The sequence below is a fragment of the Oreochromis niloticus genome, linkage group LG4 (assembly GCF_001858045.2).
Source record: "Oreochromis niloticus isolate F11D_XX linkage group LG4, O_niloticus_UMD_NMBU, whole genome shotgun sequence".
Taxonomy (NCBI): Eukaryota; Metazoa; Chordata; class Actinopteri; order Cichliformes; family Cichlidae; genus Oreochromis; species Oreochromis niloticus.
Window position 1 is genome coordinate 33,135,853 of NC_031969.2, and position 18,052 is coordinate 33,153,904.

General features: G+C 38.8%; 2 long non-coding RNA genes across 4 annotated transcripts; both read left to right on the top strand.

The window, feature by feature from the left end:
• The first annotated feature begins 796 nt into the window (after positions 1-796).
• LOC112846633 (uncharacterized) lies at positions 797-2,517 on the top strand. The gene is made up of 2 exons (XR_003219723.1): positions 797-965; positions 1,530-2,517. It is a non-coding gene; the product is annotated as an uncharacterized LOC112846633 (long non-coding RNA).
• A 1,862-nt stretch (positions 2,518-4,379) lies between these two features.
• LOC109201874 (uncharacterized) lies at positions 4,380-17,431 on the top strand. Of its 3 annotated transcripts, none has more exons than XR_002061793.2 (4): positions 4,380-4,454; positions 4,799-4,870; positions 5,198-5,278; positions 16,977-17,431. It is a non-coding gene; the product is annotated as an uncharacterized LOC109201874 (long non-coding RNA). The 3 variants fall into 3 exon arrangements; XR_003219725.1 differs by having other exon boundaries at positions 4,386-4,454; positions 4,802-4,870; XR_003219724.1 differs by lacking the exon at positions 4,799-4,870 and having other exon boundaries at positions 4,386-4,454.
• Positions 17,432-18,052: the final 621 nt, after the last annotated feature.

Consider the following 18,052-nt stretch of genomic DNA (forward strand, 5'->3'; position numbering starts at 1 on the left):
CAGCGTTACAGCATCCACACTGCATTTTCGCAGGAAATGCAAATTTTTCTAGTTATTATTATTCTCCATCTTCCGCCTAAATTTCGGCGTGTAACTCGCCCCGCAGTTTTGAGACAAGCTTCATATATGTTACCTCATTTTGTGCGGCTGGATCTGGAATGGTGTGCTATGACTTTTGGTGTTTATGACTATTATAGTTGTTTAAATATTAATATTTTAGTGAAAATTTTCCCGCGCTTCTCTGCCGTACAGTTTTGAAAATAGGGTTACATATGTTAGATCATTTTGTGCGGCTGGAGCTGGACTAGTATGGTATGACTTTTGGTGTTTATGACTTTTATAGTTTTTGAAATATTTTGATTTTAGTGCAAATTTGGGCCAATTTCTAGGCTCCTGAGAAAGATTCTACTTTTGGCCCCATAGAAACAGACTTCATTTGTGGTGTGTTGGCTCTCTCTAGTGGTATACCCGGAGTAGTACAGCCAAAAAAGTTTATGCTTGGGGGGAAACTCCATATCCCACAATTCATAGCACGCCTCTGCAGAGTAAACAATGGCGGCCACCACTTCGTTTTATATGTCTTTTATTCGTGTTTCTAGGTCACAAAATAAACTTTTAAGATATTTTAAGGCGAGAATGTAGGTGTGTAAACTTCAAATATCTGCTCGTTTTATCAAGATATCCCATATTAGCAACAGTTCTCTTACGTGTTGCTGATAGCCGGCTGGCTAGCTAGCGCTGCTAGCACCGCTAGCGTATGACAACACTACGCAATGACGACACTATCATTGGCGTGCGTCTCTTCGCCCCTCCTCCGCTTTGAAATTGACCGTAGACGTGATTTTGTAACACAACGTGGCTATCGTTTCACCGGTAACGCGTCTTTCCCCCCTCCTCCGCTTTGGACTTGAACTTACAGTGATTTTCTGAAGTGTTTACTAAGACACACCGTAAGCTTTTACAAGGTAAGTGTATCTCTCTGTCTCTGGTTTGAAATTTAGCTTTGAAAGTGATTTTTTAATATGTTTCTTTATCGATTTCTTTGTTTCGGCACGTTCGGCACGATGCTAAAGCCAGGTAGCGGATAGTCAGCTAAAGCAAGCGTTTCCGTCCCTCCTCCGCTTTTGAAATTGACCTTTAAAAGTGCTTTTCTGTGTCTTGACGCTGGTATCTACAAAATGGCTGCGATTTTATTCCAGTGGTATCGTTTGTAATTAAACCTTTTAAGATACGACTCTCAAAAAATAGCTTCGTTGCAGTCGCGTTTCACACGTCTCTTTGTCTTGTGGTGTTTTGTTGCTGGCTAGTTAGAGGATATTAAGCGTCTCCCAGTTTGAAATTGATTTTGAAAGTGATTTACTTTTAAAGGTATTTTCTGTGTCTTGACGCTGATATCTACAAAATGACTGTGATTTTATTCCAGTGGTATCGTTTGTAATTGAAACTTTTAAGATGCGACTCTCACCGCGTACAAAACAATAGCTGCGTTGTAGTCACGTTTCACACCTCTCTTTGTCTGTCTTTATAAGGCGTTAACTACAGCAGCCTTTAATACCTCAACTCTTGATTCAGCCAAGGTAAGTGCCCCCCCTTATATTTTCTATGTATGTGTTCAGCTGATATTTAGAAAAAAATAGGTGTGTTTGGCGCTGGATGTCATTTTATTCCAGAGCTGTTGTTTGTAATTAAAACTTTTAAGATTAGATGGTACAGTGTTTTTACTCCCTTCCAAACAGTAAAGTTCCTCTTTGTCTCTCAGTAGGAAATTTAAACCAGACAGTACAAGGCTACATTTCAGTGTTACAAGCCAATCAGTTTGCTAATTGTTCTGTGAGATTTGTTTGCAAAGTTTAAGGTGTTAAGTAGGACTGTGAACATCTGGGTCTGCTTGCTGCTGGCATTCTGCCAGAGCCCCAGCAACAAGACCGCCTCCCAGCAACGAGACTGCCTGTCAGCCTTGCAAGGTACCCAATTTTCCAATTACTCTATAACAAAACTGTTGTGGGCAACAAGACTGTCTCCTAAGTTTGCAAGCCAATCACTTTGCCAAATGTTCTTGTAAGATTTGTTTGAAAAGTTTGAGGTGGTAACTGAGCTGTGAACATCTGGGTTTGCTTGCTGCTGGCATTCGACCAGCGTCTCAGCAACAACACTGCCTCCCAGCTTTGCAAGGTAATTACTTTCCCAATTACTGTACACCAAAACGAAGTAACTGTCGTGGTCAACAAATCTGCCTCCCAACTTTCAAGGTAATCACTTTCTCAATTACAATATACAAACTGTTATGGAACAGAGATTTTTTTTGTTCTTGTAGTCATCTTGTCTGTCAATGTATCAGAGGGTTAAAATAACAAATTGCTTGAAATGCCAATAATTAATATTCTGTTTTTATGTTGACATTCTACCAGATGCCGAGAAAAAATAAAAGATCCCAGGCACAAAAGAAGCGCTGGAAACCACTTGACCTGGTCGATCCTGCTGTCCCAATGCTCACTGGCCACAACCAAGATGAGGCAGTCAGTAGTTTTCCATCTGACCAGATAATGAGGATATGGTAGTGATCACAGACAGTTGAACAGTTTTCAAAACACGTTTGAGACAGTTAAGAACACTTACCCATACAGTTTAGGATTTTTTGTTATAATGTCACACAACTGGCATAACAGTGCATGGTATACAGTAGGGCTGCACGATTTTGCATAAAATGAGAATCACAATTTTTTTGCTTAGAATTGAGATCACGATTCTCTCACGATTTTCTTTTCCAATATAAATATTTATTGCACTTATTAACTGCACATCAACTTCGTAACAGTTGAAACTGAACATAAAAACAATAAATAAACATAAAAACAATAAATGCCTCACATTTTGTGGTTACCGCAAAATGTTGTACTGCTTGAAATTCCGTCTCCACCGTTGCTCGACACTGCATGTATAGAGCAGGTAATGCAACAATAGAAAAATAGTTGTGGGACGGCACTGTGTAGCGTTTGTCTAGGGTGTTGATCATTTTCCTAAATCCCTCGTTTTGCACAGTGTTGATATATCTTTGGTCAGGTGAAGAGTAATAGCCTCCGTAATTTCTTTGTGCCTGCGGGAGTTCGACGTGTATCCGGTTGTTAAGTGATGACTTCCTACTTCCGGGCCTAAAGTGGTCTGCGTTTAATATGGCTTTTGTGTTGTTAACATGTTTAATGTTTTGTATTTTCTTCTATTTAATCTCAAAAAGCTCATAAAACCGTCAGTGATCACTGTTGACCTCCCTCGGCTTTTAATACCGCTAATCATTTATTTAAGCTCAGTTTTTAAAACCTTAGGATGTAACTACAGCACAGCCCATGCAGCAGTATATGAATGACTAACCTCGTATTGTGGATGGATTATCTCACTTGTTCTCCTGGCTGAGGTTTAGTCCTTTTACAGCATCCTGCCATGCGATTACATTTGTTCCTGACCACCGAGAACACTCACGTTAACTTTTATCGAGTGGAAAAAAAGTTAGCTTGTTTATGTTATGCTAACATAGCTGTGTCACTAGCGGTCACGTAGCACATCATTATATACCAGCTAGCCCAACTTCAGTAACCCTACAAACGTCACTGCTGTTTAGTTTTCTGTCTTCATTTATGTTGGAAGTGATAGCAGAGTTGTATGTTTTAATTTGTTTCCAAAACCCCGCAGCCAGGACATGCTATATTGTATTTAGATAGAAGCTAGCGAGCTAACTTCCTGCTAACTTCTAACGCTGTTAAATGTCATAAATTCCATTTTCATGGATGCCTGGATGTTAAACTCAATTGTTACACCTGGTAGAACAGAACACTGATCATTTTATTAAAGATGAAAGACTTTAGACAGTTTTTCAACTCTCAGTATTGCCACAGTGATCGTTTGATATATGGACCTGCAGCGGAGTTTAGGGCCAGACACGGCCAGTGACGTCAGACTGAACAACCGGATAGGGAAGCGCTGTATAAGGTTCCCGTTATTGATGTTTGTGTGGTTGACCAGGACGGATTTTCTCCTGTCACTTTCTCATCATCCCTGACGTGTTCTCCGTTGTTTTTTCCCTGCCAATTTGAGCATCACGGCACAGCTTCTGTATCACGTGGTATAAGGCTCCGCCCTTGTCATTTGTTGAGCAGGAAGAGTGAGCGCTTGTTTTCATGCAGATTACGTCCCGGATCAAAATGCGGCACAATCGTGTTTTGTTTTTGTTTTTTTAAATCGTTGTCATTTGGAAATGAGATCGCACATAAGTATGAATCGAGATCGCGATTTTCTAACGATTAATCGTGCAGCCCTAGTATACAGAACATTTAAATGAAATGAATGTGTCAGGTCACTTAATGTTTTCTATACCCTTTTTCCTGGGTTAGCAGACGGCACCAGCCGGGTTATCTTTGGAAACACAGGATAGACCCACCTCCTTATGTTCCCCAGGTACCAAGGTAAATATCAAAAAATATTCCTCTATTAAGAAATTACAAGGTATGCCCACCCATACGGCTGCTCGATTATGGCAAAAATGATAATTACAATTATTTTCACTGAAATCTAGATCTCCATTATTTGACAATATTTATTTAACAATAACAATGTATTGAATAATGGCTTTAAAACATGTATGTTTAGTGAACTTTACAGTGTTGCTCCGTGGTGCAGTTGACCATTTCTATCTTGTAATGTTATCCAACTGCCATAACTGTTCATGCCATGAATATCATTTTAAACTGAAATTAAAGTGTCAGGTCACTTAATGTCTTAACATTATATACTGTTTTTCCTGGGTTAGCAGACAGCACCAGCCAGCTTGTCCTTGGAAACTGAGAATAGACCCACCTCCTCATGTCCTCCAGGCAGCAAGGTAAATTTAAAACAGTATTCCTCCATTAAGGATTTATAGTGGACAGTTACATTACCATTAAATGTTAAAGACATATGGTTACATGTTAGCATTATGCAAACAGTAAGAATTTTGTTGTATCGCTTCTGTTAGTTTTCTTTAAAGTTTCTACAGTTACACTCACTTTCAAATTTCTTAGTAGTTATGCAAACAGCTGGAATTTTTCTTTATTGCTTTCTAAGTTTAGTAACCGCTACTGTTTCATGTTTTCTTTAAAGTATCCAGTGTTACACTCTATTTCAAATCTGTTAGTAGGTAGGTTTTCTAATTTTGATTAACTGTATTCAGATTTCAGACAATCGTCCACCAGCAAAATGAGTCTGGGCAACTGATGATTTCCACACGGCATCAAATTCTCCACCTAAAAAGGTATGCCCACAAATGTCTATAACCAATTGGTATACATGTGATGTTTGCTGTATAATCACCGGGGTTGATATTTAGTCTTTCACCTTAAGTATGCTTGCTAACTCGTACTAAATATACTAAAATGTTAGACTAAACATGTACATTTGTCAATTTCTTTCATCAGATTCCTAACATGCAGACATCTCAACAGCTATTTATGTCTGTTTCTTTATCTATTTCTACATATATTGTTCAGAAAAAACTTTTATACCATTTTATACTGAAAGGTTCAGATAAATTGACATCCACAGTGAAAAGCAGTGCAAATAAATACAAACATGGCTTTGTGACACTCATCTTTTATCAAGATGAATGTCAACGTATTTTGTTTCTATCACATTTAACCTGTTACTGAATTTTGTAATTTCTTTACAAAACGTGACACAACTATGAAACGTGTTTTTATGTCACATGTACAGAACCATCTGGTTTAATCTGAAATCAGTGAATGAATTACATCTGATTTAAGAGCATCTGAGATCCTCTTACAAATAATACGTAAACATGATTTCCTTTCATATGTTTGTATTTAGGCTGCAATTTAGTTAATGTTTGAAGGCCCGCAGAAATCTAAAATAAAAGCTGTGTCCCAAAACGTCGGCTGCATCCTCCGGAGGCCGCATTTGAAGGCCGATTACGTCACAACTATTGAGAATAGAAATATTTTACTGCTATTATTTGCTGCTATTTTTTATAATCATCATTAACATTTCATGTTAATAGTGATGTTGTATTTAGATGCATTCAGATGTTCAAATATATTGGTATCATATTAGTCTTCATTACAGGTTCAGTATAACCACTTCAAACTGTGGAGTTGAATTTATAATTTTAAAGGCTTTTGAATGTTTTTATATTCTTACACATAGTCTTCAGTGGGTGACAGGCGGAGTTGCAGGCTGACAGGAAACACGTCTGCAAGGCATGCTCTTGCAGAAGTGAAACTGAAAGCAGACTCTGAATGCAAGTACTGTGAGTAGGATATGAAACTTTTAGTAGAGGCTTTTGATTAAAACATTTATTCAGTAGATTACATATATAGTTCCAGTTAGGTTATTATATGTAAGGATGAGCCTCTGTTCTGGTGAAAGGTCAGAAGTGTAACGGGTGAGATGTGAGAGCATTTAACGGCGAGACACACATACAGACACATATAGTGAGAGAGGTCACGACACGTACGCAGTACACAGCATGCACGCGCCCCCGCACGTGCACGCACACACAGATAGACTCATTTAGTAGGTAAGAGTTTATAACTGCAAAGTTTGGGTGCGTACGTGGTAGTCTGTTTCAGGAAGTACACCTGATGGTCCAGAAGATAAGCCTGGGCAGGATGGAGACAGGAAGCACCTGCCGTCGACCCGAAGAAGATGTTTGTTTTAGACTATGTGAAAAGTCATTGTGGTTTTGAGTTGACGTATGCTTTGTTTAAATCTGCCTAGCAACAGAAAAGGGGGCTGTACTATCTTAACCCTATAAAACCGTTGTCTGAATATGGTAAAGCAGTTCAATACTGATTGGGTTGTTGGACTCACACATGTGTTCATTAAAATGCCGTCTAATTGCACACCGGACCGGATCTGTGGTTATTTATGGATTCCTCTCTCAACATTGAACCTTAACATTTGGGGGCTCGTTCCGGTGAGAGAGGGGAATTTTGGTGTAGACGGAGAGATCCGGGGTCCGTGGTAATTGGACGGGCAGACGGTAATCAGTGGTGAAAGTGAGCAGGCATTCCCCGGGGCATTTAAAGGTAAGACACTGCCTGTTGAAATATATTTCCAAAAGGTGTCACATTGGGCATGTCAAATTAAAAGCCTGGTCACTGTAATTACTGGTGAAGGTCTGTTTTGATTTTGGTGAAGTTTTCATGAAGTTTACCGGTTGAAGTAATGATAATGAAGTATAAGTGACAGTACTGAGTAATGAGAATAAAGGAATGAAAAGAGAAAGCAGTTGGACTGCTAAGTGAACTTAGAATGATAGGGAATTTGGTCATTGTCTGGGTTCAAGTCCCGTTGGTCATCTGGTCTACGTGTGATGGTCATTTTTGTGGGTTAGAGTCCCCTATGTCCACAACGGGAGATCTGCCTCAATCTTAATCCTGCTTCGGGTGTAGATTGTTGTTTCAAATTATTATAAATTTTTCTAGAACGACAGCGGCGTCTGTTAAGAAGCGCATTTTTCTCCTTGGTAACGCTTGCACCTGGGCAGGACGCTGACCCTTGACCTACCGCTGAGTAGGGATAGTACCGTCGACAGCGGGGGAGAACTTGGGAACCTCCAAAATTGCTAGGAGTTAGAGTCTCCTATTTCTTGCGCTTGATTGGGCATGCTGGCAAATTGAGTTAGGTTTAGAAATCTGGACAGGACAGTCTGGGACCGCCCTGGTGAATTGAGCACAAAAAGTCTGGGACTGATCGGTTGGACCGTTATGTTATATTTATCGAAATTACATAGGAGTTGAAAAGGCCTAAAAAATCTGTGCAGTTGTAATTAAAGACATCTGTAATATAAAATATGAGATCTATGAGTAAGATCAGTCTCTGTGTCAGCAATGCACAGCCGGATGTGCACTGATGGTGTGTGTAAATGCAAATGAGCAGCGGTGATGCGCAGAGAGGGTGGTTTCAGTTTCGAGAGTATTGAGCTTTATAACTATTGTTTGCCAATTTTGCTAAATGCCTGTATATAAGAGGTTGGTTTTGCTTATTACGAGAGTATAAATACAGTTTGAATATATTAGTGTGGATGTATAGTAAATGACTGAATTTTGATAGATGTATATATCGTGAGCGATAAATGTTGGTGTGTTTTATTTTTTCAGTTATGTGTGTGTGGTGAGAAGCTGTGAGAATGATGAGAGGTTTCAGTTTCTTTTTCTTTTGACTTGCTCTTTCTGATTATGGAAGGCATGTCCAAAATACGTATAGGAAAGTGTATTTTGAGTGATTTTAACTGTGTGAATGCTGTCAGTATTTGATTTGAGTGACTCTGCGTGATTTGTCTGAGTGAGAGAAAAGGCAGGGTGTGTGAGACGATTCATGGCGTCTGAAAGAGGTTAGAACATTTAAAAAGTGCGTATGAAATAAAGGAGTGTGAAATATATTTCTTTTGTGATGTAAAATAGGATGTTTAAAGTTTGAAAGTGCTTTAATTCAAGAAACGCATGAGTGATGTTATGAGAGGTTGAGTTTATTTTTTTCTGATTGAAAACACATAAGTGTATACGCTACAAACTGACCTAAAGAAGGGTGATGTGTGTGGAGAAGTGTTAGTTGTCCTGATGTTTGAAAGAGCTCTATTTAAATGTGTGTGAGTGAAATGAAGGTGTATTGTTTTAAAATCAGATAAGGAGAATTACTGATTGTTTGTAGACTGTGAAATTCAAAGGGAGACAGAGGCTGCAGCAACAGGAAGTGTGTGTGTGTGGTACAGGAAACGCATGCCCATAAATGGTAACTGAGTGTGTAAAGAGAGAACACAGAGAGACGGATGAGTTAAACTCGAGGGAGATGAAGCAAAACAGAGGTTTTAAGAATAAGAAATGAAAAGAATACTAATTTTATGCTTTAGTGTGCCAATACAGGTGGACTTCTCTCAACATTGGAACCTTGAGTGCAGCGGCATAACAATAGATTGACAGAATTGGGAGAAAATAAGCCAGTCTTTGGCTCGAAATTGTGCAGCTTGATCTCTCACTTTGTCCCTGAAACTGAGAAGAAACTCAAAGGACAGTCAAGGACAGTCAATTTCCTGATGAAGACCGACAGAATATCGTGGACTTGAAGAATTAACTGAAGCTAAAAGCAGTGCAAGCGAAAGCAGTAACACTGACGACCACTGATGAGTCCGGCAGTATGAAAGATGCAACATGCATGCTGGTGAAGAACAGTGTGATGTGTCTGCTTGAAGGCACTGACTCTCATATTTGCCATGAATGGAGAAGAAAACAGAGCAAATGAAAATAAGACTGAAGGCACTGAATGTGATATTTTGCCATGCTGGGACTTAACCTAAAAGAAAGACTGTAAAGAAACAGAGAAGAAGACAACAGCTGAGTTGAGACTGTGTTTGCTGGAGCTTTGAAGCCCGAACAGGACACTGTGAATGAAAAAGGACCAGTGAGAGATGAAGCTGGACGAGTTTAATTGCGAGAATACAGGATATGATTGGACTGAAAATTGAAGCCTGAACTCATGATTGTTTAGGGATGTCCACCACAGCATAACAAAGAGGTAAACATTAGAAAAGGTAAGAATAATGAAAGAAAATAATTGTCATTACCTTAATGAATCGAAAACACACACACACAAGTTGTTACATGTGAGATTATTTTTGAAATGAATCAGAAGTGAAATAGTTTGAATCTAAAGCTCAGTGAAAAAAATGCATGAAGTAAAACTGATTATAATTTAAGATGCAATGAAGAAACAGCTTACACGTAGTGTACATTAACATGAATACATAGAAATGCAACGAGGAAAACGCTTACATTCATATTCATGACACAAACATGACATAACTGGTATTGCTGACAGGAAAGAGAGAGAAGTGGGTCCTTTAAGCACTTGTGATAATAATGAAAATGTCTTAGTTTTGTTATTTTCAGGAGTAAAGCAGACTTGGACCAACTCTCCAGATCCAGCAGTCGGAAGAAATTAAAGGTTAACATCAATGGATAAGTTAAGGCAAGTTTCTGGTTGAATTGTTCACAGCATGATGTGTCCATGAACCTGAAAAGCAGGCCCTAGCTCCTAGCTGAAGACTAGGAGGGCTTTATTTAAGGTGGGAAATTAAAGTTTGGGTTAGTAATTCGGGGAAAAAAAAAAAAAAAAAAGAAAACTGACTGGTTAACTGGAGAATTGGGAAGTGTCTGGGAGACTGTGAAGCCATAGATGCAAAAATAACACATACACATACACACACAAACAGAAAATGCATTAACTTTACTGAGACAAGCTCATGAAGATTAATGAACAGATATTGAATAAACCTGGCTAAGAACACAAGCATACGCAGTGAAGATCAGCTTGCTACTTGTATGAGTGAGAGAATGGTGTGAATGTTTAATAAAATAGAGAGAAAAACAAAAGAATAGTGACTAAAGTAGTGTTTAAAAGAGTGACTTAGGAGTGCTCTCGTACTGAGTGATTAAGACCAGTGATTAGTATAGAAAGAAAATGAGAATAATTCAATAATGTGATAAGGTCTAAACATGTATTTTTCTTGTCAAGTTGGCTGTTGAGCTGTGTGTCTATGCAAATTAGCTGGAGCAGAGACACTTCCTGTGTGCGTGTGTGTCGGAGGCTTTCAGTTCAAGAGAGAGCGGTGGCTGTTGAAGATTATTTGGCGAAATATATAAGGGTAAAGTATCAGGATATTTGATTACAGTGGTCAGGTCTGTTCAGAGGTGCAGATTTGGACAAGAAATTTATAATTTAGTGATGACACATTGTTATAACGTGTTTGTATTTTAGGCTGAATCTAAGTATGGTGAAGTGTCAAAGGGGACATGGTTGTGTGTAAAACGGTGCAGCTTTGACGAGGTGTTCAGTGCGTTGAATGGGTGAAATTTAAGATTGTTTAAGATTTTTTTGGGGCTGTTGTTTTTCATTTTAATAGAGGGAGTTTTGATAAACATGGACATGTCTAAAAGGGCCCATAGTTTTTGTAACAGTGCACTTAGGGAAAAAAAAAACCTGTCAGGTGATTTTGTTTTGTACTTTGATGAGCTAATAATCAGCTCTCTTTTTTCATTTTTGTTCTAAGCAGGCCTGGAAGAGAGTGAACTGACGGCGCTGACAAAATTACCAAGTACGAAAATCAGGTGGGCTTTACAGATTATAATTGATTACAATCAGAGACTGATTGGCGGTGAGTCTCTGTCTAAAAAAGGATTGCAGCGAGTCAATCCAGTCAAAAGTATAGAGAACTATTTTCCTAAAAAGGAAAACGAAATAAAATAAATGATTGAGCTCATTTTGCTGATGTGGAGCATTTCATTAGGCTGCAGTATCAGCAAAAATATCATGTGTGAATGCATGTGAGTGAATGTGAGTGACTGGACTAAGGTGGGGATGAATAAATGTGGACAAATTTACCATGTGAGGAAAAGAAAGGGGATGCTTTGTTTTGCTTTTGCCATAAGCAGGACAAGTGGGAGACTTAAATCTGGGGATGCTGATGTTCCTTTGAGTGAATTTCTGTTTTATTGATTTGGGTTAGACCATGTTATTACATTATAAAATGCTAAAAGGGAAACATTGTTTGATGAGATTCAAGTTACCATTAACTGAGGTAACTCATGATTAATAACTGTTCTGTTTAAGTTTATTTTTTGTCATGACACAGACTGGATCATAGAGGGGGAGTTGAATATGAAATGTAAAGCAAAGGTTTTGTTTCCAGGAAATTCCAAGGATCCTTCGAAGGGAGCAGGAGTTCAAGAAGATTTGACATGATGATTAAATTGATCTTATTCCTTAAACACAGGTTTTAGGGCTGGAGCAAAATACCGGAGAGGGAGATTGCTGAGCTGTTCCGAGAAATGATATGATATGACTAACCTTTTTTCCCTTGTTAATTTGTTAAGCTTGGGTGAAGCATGTTGAGTTTTTTGCCACATGAGATGTGTCAAAAAAAGAGAGGGATTTAAGATTTAATTTGTTTAATTTGAAATGGGTTGTAGGATCATTGATTTTAGTGGGGTTTTGTTTGATAATTTAGAGATGGTAAAATTCTTTAAATTCTTTAGAGAAAGGATTAAAATGAACTGAATTCGGTTTAGAAGATAAATTGCTGGTGTTAATAAGAAGTTGTACACCAAACTTAGAGGGAAACTGTGGGAATAAAGGATATGCTTTGGGGAAAATAGTGAACATTTTATGAGTAGAAAATGTGTGATTTCTTTTTGATTTTTAGGATAAGTTGTTATAATGTAGCCTTTAGAAACAGATAGTAAATAGATTTATTTCTAGGGTAGAGGAGAGCTTTTATGAGGATGTTAAAAGTCTCGCTGACTCAAATGAATAATATTGGAGATTATATATGTAGAAAGGATTTTTTCATACACATTGCATTTTTGTGCCTTTAACGGAGTTGTGGCTCAGAGAGTCGTCTCTTGAGGGTCACAAACTTTTGGTTAACGTTATGATTAGCCAATCTACTGTGAGAATGACCTGAGTTATTGAAGGATTGCACACGCTTACAGACATATAGAGTTCATCAACACACAGGACAGTATTGATTTGAGGCCTAGGGCCTGAAATTCATTTAGCTTTTAACTGAATTTGAGCTGGCCCTGTAACAAGTGACAGACAAGAGGAACTGAGAGGAGTTTGGTTGTGACTAAACTGTGTGACATGTAAAATATTGAGATAACACATGCAGCTCTAAATTAGTCTTATTACATAAAAAGCAGTTACAGAATAACAAATGCTTGTTGAAGTGACCAAGTTTTTGTTTAAAAACAGAAGCAAAGGGAGAAAGCTTATATATTTTGGTTAAGTCTGATAAAGTATAAATTAGAATGAGTCATTACATTAAGAGCAGCAAAATGAAATAAAATGTTATATTAAAACAGGGTATAACACAGGAAATGTGAGTTCTAAAATACAGTTAGAGTTCAGCTTTTAGCTATGATGAAATTTACTTAGGAGCCATTAATAATGTGCTTACACTTAGTGATTAACGTGGTTGTTTTTTCTTTGATCCTTTAGTTATCAAAGAAGCAGTTATAATGATTTTCTATACATTTTCTTGTGATAGGTGACTTTAGATGAGAGGCACTTGCAGCAGCGGCGACAGTTTGTGTACAGGATGTGGATGATCAGATAAGGAGCAACAGGAAGCACAGGCAGAGACGTGCTTCCTTTGATCCTCTTAAAGGCAGTGCTTTTAAGAGTTTTACAAATGCTGAGTACGGTTGAGTGAGATATAAAAATAAAAGTCAAAAACCAAATACGAAATTAGGTTCATGTTTTGAGTGATATTAGGTTGAATCAGGTTTGAATAAAGAGAACCACTGAGGAACAGAGTAAGTTAGAGCCGTAGGAGGAGAAGGTGTTTTCTATCCTTTGCAGGCGGCCTGATTTCCACTAGAGAGGGACCCAGGAAAGGGATAGACCACTCGAGATTCACAAGTGTAGGGGGTCTCTCACCGGGTATGAGTGGGTTCAGGGGTGAGGGAGGAGTGCTGATTGAGCTCTGCTTGCACTCTTATTCTCTCCTGCCCCCGATCAACTTTAGGCTCGCTGATACTTTGGTGTGATTAACCTCAAGCATGAGTGTTCTCAAGTGGGAGCGGGCCTTTTATTATTAAGACCACCTAGATGACATGAGTTTGTCTGGTTCGCTAAGTCACAGAATGCCGAGAGAGGGTCAGAGTGGGAAAAGTGATCCTAATGTCCATGACGTCACGGGTGGACAGGGAAGCAGCTGAATGGGCCAAGGAGTGACCCAACATAATGTATGGCGACCTCTGGTGTGCCAGAGGTCGAGAGTGGGAGTATTGAGAATAGAAATATTTTACTGCTATTATTTGCTGCTATTTTTTATAATCATCATTAACATTTCATGTTAATAGTGATGTTGTATTTAGATGCATTCAGATGTTCAAATATATTGGTATCATATTAGTCTTCATTACAGGTTCAGTATAACCACTTCAAACTGTGGAGTTGAATTTATAATTTTAAAGGCTTTTGAATGTTTTTATATTCTTACACATAGTCTTCAGTGGGTGACAGGCGGAGTTGCAGGCTGACAGGAAACACGTCTGCAAGGCATGCTCTTGCAGAAGTGAAACTGAAAGCAGACTCTGAATGCAAGTACTGTGAGTAGGATATGAAACTTTTAGTAGAGGCTTTTGATTAAAACATTTATTCAGTAGATTACATATATAGTTCCAGTTAGGTTATTATATGTAAGGATGAGCCTCTGTTCTGGTGAAAGGTCAGAAGTGTAACGGGTGAGATGTGAGAGCATTTAAGGGCGAGACACACATACAGACACATATAGTGAGAGAGGTCACGACACGTACGCAGTACACAGCATGCACGCGCCCCCGCACGTGCACGCACACACAGATAGACTCATTTAGTAGGTAAGAGTTTATAACTGCAAAGTTTGGGTGCGTACGTGGTAGTCTGTTTCAGGAAGTACACCTGATGGTCCAGAAGATAAGCCTGGGCAGGATGGAGACAGGAAGCACCTGCCGTCGACCCGAAGAAGATGTTTGTTTTAGACTATGTGAAAAGTCATTGTGGTTTTGAGTTGACGTATGCTTTGTTTAAATCTGCCTAGCAACAGAAAAGGGGGCTGTACTATCTTAACCCTATAAAACCGTTGTCTGAATATGGTAAAGCAGTTCAATACTGATTGGGTTGTTGGACTCACACATGTGTTCATTAAAATGCCGTCTAATTGCACACCGGACCGGATCTGTGGTTATTTATGGATTCCTCTCTCAACATTGAACCTTAACACAACCAAGAGACGAAGGCTGTCCCAATTCGTCGACTCCTTCAAATGTAGTCGACAAATGCGTCCTTCATTTCCCCGAATTTGAAGGATTGGTTGGGTGTGTCCTTTATGGCCCACCATATCCCAGAATTCATAGCGCGGCCCAGTCAAATTTCAGCTGCCAACAATGGCGGTCGCTACTAAGTTTAAATTTGTCTTATTAATCTTTCTGGGTCACAAAATAAACTTAAAATATTTTCAGGCGAGAAAGTAGCTGTGTAAATTACAAATATCTGCTGGGTTTATCAAGACATCATATATTTGCAAAAGTGCGCCAACGAGACGTCTGTTACCCACCCGCTCGATAGCAAGCCGTGGGGGGTCAATGGTCACTCCAGCCAGCGAGAGCAGCAGACTCCCAAATTCAGCGTTTTCAGACCCTCGCTCTTTCGCTACCCAGGTTAAACATGATATATAAGTCACTCGGATAACTTAAAATTTTAATTGTTTGGCTTTTTTCGGTGTTTTATTTGTTCCGAAGTAAATCGTTTGGCTGAGATCAAAGTTATAAGATTATTAGATTAAATAAAACATTATTAATCCATTGAGTGGGTTCCTCCAGGATTTTCACACAGCTGAATAAACGTCAAACAGAAAACTGATTAAACAGAATTGTAAGACGGTCGAGAATTTATGCCAGTGTCCTGTTATATTTTAGATACCAAGGAGCAGACAGCCGAGTTTATTAAACTCCACCGAGACAGTGGTGACGCAAATCTGCAGGCTAGACCGTCCAATTTCACAGCCTCGTACTTCCAGCCTTCTCGGCCTTCGAAGGACCCAGCCCACATAGACCGCGATTTTAATGACCTTTATAAAAGGTCATTAAAAAACAGCACTCAAGCAAATTACAGATATCTAAAATATTCGTCATTTTTACTTCCCACCTCTGCTCTCTCACTCTCTCTCACTGTTCCTGTCACACTCTTTCTGTCTGCCTCTTTCTGGCTTATCTGATGCTGCGTATCTTTAGATTATGCTGTAATATGTTTGAGGAGTGATATAATTTGGCTTAATTTGCCTGAACATTGCTTCATTGTTTTACCATAGTTAAAAATGTTTTTACTTTAAAGAAAATCTTTATTTATACAACCCTTGTCACTTAAAAAATGTCTTACATCATTGTACCAAGAGTTGCATATGTTTTTGCTCAACCTTGAAATGCTTATCATTAACCCTTTAAAACCGGTCGGAGCGGGCACGCTCCGTTTTGCGTAACTATTTTTAAATCCCGGTAGCTCTGCAACCACGTAAGCTAGAGCAATAATTTTTTTTACATATGAAACTGGAGAAGTTGTACTTATGCCATCAGCTTGTCCTAGGTCACGGTTTTCTTCCACATATAGCTTTGCAAAAACTGCATAAAAAGCGTTTGCAGCAACAAAAACATAATATTCCAGAAACACATTTTGCCGATCCGATCAGCTGTTCATAACACTTCCTACGTTGGAATAGACGTCAGCGCGAACTTTCGCATGTCCGCCATTACCTGCCCGAAACCGGAAGTGACGTCATTTTCGCGGAAATGTAGGTTTTTTTTACTGTCAGGGCCTCAGAGCCTATACTGGTGTTTTTAAAAGTTATCTTTGACTTTATGACTTTCTGTGTCGTTTTTGGGATGCTTAAAACTCGAATTGCACTGCTGGAAATAGTTTATTTTAATGCATATGCTGCTTTTTTGCAAATTTGCACTATAATATTTATTTTCGTTTTTCCTGCAGTATATAAAAATTGGTGTATTTCAAAAGTAAAACTATGAAGACACTTCAAATAAATTTCCTGTGGTGGGAAACTAGTTTGTGCAACTTTTTTGTATTTACAGTTTTGAGGGATAAGCCTCTTAAATTTCTCTAACTAGAAATATATGTTAAAAAAACAAAAACGATTTTCAATTTTTTTGTAGTTTATTGCACTTTTTTGCAATTTATGTAATTACTATGCACTTAATGCATACATATTATTAAAATTTGGGCTGTAATGGTTGTATTGATGTATATCAACTTGAAATGCTCCCAAAATTGGCACTACAGCATGTAAAAATATAATATAAGCTCTGGCGGACTTGGTTCTATGGTAGGTCTTAAAGGGTTAAATACTAAATAATAACATGTCACCTTTACCATTCCTTGATCAGCCTTTCCACAACATAAATGAACAACTACTGACAGAGGAGCTACAGAGAAACGCAGTTCAGAACTTCTGGTGTGTCAGTGCAACTCATTGTCAAAGTGATGAAAGGTACACAGAATTCTCTCGAAATCATCAGTGCACATGTAATGCCCTCACATTCCTGGCCTACCTTAATGAGGAACACCAGTTCAACACAGCCCGACTTGATAAGGTGCTTGAACAGGGAGATGCACTCTACTGTTGGATTAAAACAAATCTTCAGCAGGAGAGGCGTTATACACAAGATCATCTGACCATGGAGGACCTGCCCAAAGAAGTTCATGCTGACATAAATGTCTACAGTGTGAAAATGGACAACATAAGGTATGGATACCTGAAAGCAGCAGACAAAACTTACCAAAGAAAAGAGTGGTGGTTGCCTCTTGCTAGTCGCCTTGTATGTCTGTCAACAGATGTGAACTATGCTTTGCTCATGGTTTCACCTCAGTGCATTGCAGTTTTCCGTGACAAATCTGGGAGGTATGGATTATTTGATTCACATTCAAGAAGTGCAGCAGGTTTACCCCAGCCAAATGGAACAGCAGTCATGCTCACGTTCACTCATGTGAATGACCTGATCAACCACTTGCATAACCTTTTTCAAAATCAAGGCAGGTATGCAAGATATGAGTTTGTGCCTGTTTCTTTCAAAAGAGTCAGCACTCACAACGAACAGCCTGCACAGTCAACTCAGGCAACAGGAGCAACAGCTACATCATCACCACAAAATGATGAACCACAAATCACAAATTCCACTGTGCAAGTGCCTCAACCAGAATCAGCCCAAACCTACATGACAATGTTAGAAAATACTTCAAACTCATCACAAGACAAAATGGCTTCATGTGAACATCACCTTGAAACATCTGTCGATCCAACAAGCAACATCAGGAAAGAACAAGAAAGTATTGAACTTAATAATGAAAGAGAAACAGCAAGGAATGTGTGCAAATTAAATAAACGACGACGTCGGAAAGCTAATCGTCAAGCTCCCAAAAATCAGAGGCAGAGTGAAGTGGCAAAGAAGACCAACAAAAAAAG